Genomic DNA, 2,433 nt, shown 5'->3' with positions numbered 1-2,433 from the left:
ACCATCCCTGCCTCCCCTTCTGAAGGGGGCAAGGAGAAATTGAGGGGATGTTTTGGAGCTGCTGGGAGAATGAAAGGTAGTATAGACTCTTTCTCTTCAGTGCGCCCAAGTGGTAAATGGCCTCTTCCAAACCTCTCTTCCACCACGAGACCAGAAAGCCAAATCCAAGGTCCCGGAGGCTGTGGGAAATCCTAGAACCCACAACAGAGGGACTGGGCTAGAGAAGCTGATGGGAAGGAGGACTGAGAGAAGGGAGTGCCTGTTCTACCCCCTTCCTAGCAGCTGCCTCTGTGGGCTCCATAATCCCCATGCCCTCTCCGCCACCGCACCCTCTGGCCTCCCACCTCTCCTCCACCCACCCCATTCATCAGTAGGAGGGCGCGTATCAGCACAGCCTTTCAGGGTCTGACAGGTCCTTTCTGGGTGCCCCCCACATGTAACCACTTAACCCCCGGCACAAAGGGCCTGGCTGAATGGGCTTGGAGCTGGCGGCTCGTGCAGAGGGGGAGGCCTCAATAGGATTTGGGGAGCTGGGTGTATAAACCGCTCTGCTCCAGCAGCCCTCAATGGAGGAGCTGGAGTCGGGGCATGTGCCGAGGGGAGGAGCCCGGCAGCTGCATCCCACCCCTGAACAATGATTTATTCATTCTCCAGGCACACACAGAGAAAACAGGCCCGAGGGAACGTGGCCCCACAAATCACCCTTGGCCTCAGCTGATTCCCATGGCAATCCCTGCAGCTCAGAGCGCCCCCTCCTACTCCTAATGTATTGCCTCCAGCCCGCCCTTCCTCTTCCTGGCCAGCAAGTAGAGTGCAAGATGATGGTCAGGGAGGCCTTTAGTAGCCTGCAGGTCAGGCAGGCTTGCTCTTTGAATTGTCTCCACCCAATCTCAACCTCACTCTCTCTGAAATCTTCCTGGTCAGGTTTTTCTCAAACCCATTTCACAGCCAGAGAAACTGATGCAGAAAAAAAAAAAAAAGGCGCATCGCTTGACCCATCTCAGGACTGACCCAGGGGAAAGACTGAAAAAGAAGCAGGGTTTGGGGGTTCAGCCTGGAAATAGCCTACAGATAAAGGGCATGCAATAAAGGCTTGCTGGGTGAATTAATGGCTGCTAACAAAAGGTATCCTATTTGTTGTCCACACTCTTTTCCCTAGCCCCCATCCTCCAGCCACATCTGGCTCTGATTCCTGGAACAATCTTAGGGAGAACATTGGGGATTAGGGGAGAGAAGGAAGACAGATAAGTAGAGATGCTAAAACCAGTAGATTTTAAAAAAAATGTTTGGGTGGGGGCGCCTGATTGAAGGTAGAGCATGCAGCTCTTGATCTTGGGGTCATGGGTTCGAGCCCCACGTTGGGAGGTAGATTGTACTTAAAATTAAAAAAAAAATCTTTAAAAAAATGTTGGGTGGGTAGGTGGTTTCGAGAAGCAATAAATTGTGACAAGAATAAATTTGTTTTTGCCTTCTAGCGTCCACACCTCACGTTACCAGAGCCAGATCAAAAAAAAAAAAAAAAATCATCATAATAAATAAAACTAAAAATCAATAATGTTAGCAGAACAAGGAGAACCAGATTGAAGTGACCATCCTCAGACTGGCCCCTGGGCCTCCTGGCCTCAAGATCATAATTACCCTGTCACACAGAAAACAAATCTGTTGTGGGTGTTAAATGTGGAGAGGTGGGAGATCCTGGGCAAAGAGGTTGCCCAGCTCAGAAGGGGGAAGGGAGTTGTAGTAGGAAGACAGATTGGCCTTTGGTGCTGGGGCAGGAGGTGGGTGGAGGGGGGTGGTTTGAGACTGACAAAAATTAAAGCCTTGAAAGTTTCAGAAAGTTTTCTTCCATGAGACAGGAGGGTAGACGCATGAAGGGAGGTGATCCTGCCTAATACTGAACAGTAACGGTGGGAAGTCGGAGGGAGAAGTCCCCCAGCCCACTTCGCTGAGCCCAGGAGGGCGGGTTGCTATGCTGCTGCTGCCCTCTGGTGGCCAAAAAAAGAGTATCAACACCTCCAGTGCTGGAAACCGCAAAGAAGTCTGTCTCCTTTTTTGTTCTAAAGCCTTGGCCACCAAGACCTGCACATCCCAGGAAGCAGATGCTGAGACAGTTTAGCATGTAGGACACTCATTAAGAAGTGCCCTTGGGGGGGGGGCGCCTGGGTGGCTCAGTCGTTAAGCGTCTGCCTTCGGCTCAGTTCCTGATCCCAGGGTCCTGGGATCGAGCCCCGCATCGGGCTCCCTGCTTGGCGGGAAGCCTGCTTCTCCCTCTCCCACTCCCCCTGCTCGTTTTCCCTCTCTCGCTGTGTTTCTCTCTCTGTCAAATAAATAAATAAAATCATCTGTGGAAGGGAGGGGACAGGAGCCGAACTGCCATTCAGACCCCTGATAGTGTCAGCCAGCCCCTCAGGGAACTCTGAAGGTTGGATGGCC

Source organism: Halichoerus grypus, chromosome 5 (assembly GCF_964656455.1).
Source record: "Halichoerus grypus chromosome 5, mHalGry1.hap1.1, whole genome shotgun sequence".
In the NCBI taxonomy this organism is placed as follows: Eukaryota; Metazoa; Chordata; class Mammalia; order Carnivora; family Phocidae; genus Halichoerus; species Halichoerus grypus.
The sequence above is the reverse complement of the archived record's forward strand: the minus strand, read 5'-3'. Positions refer to the sequence as shown.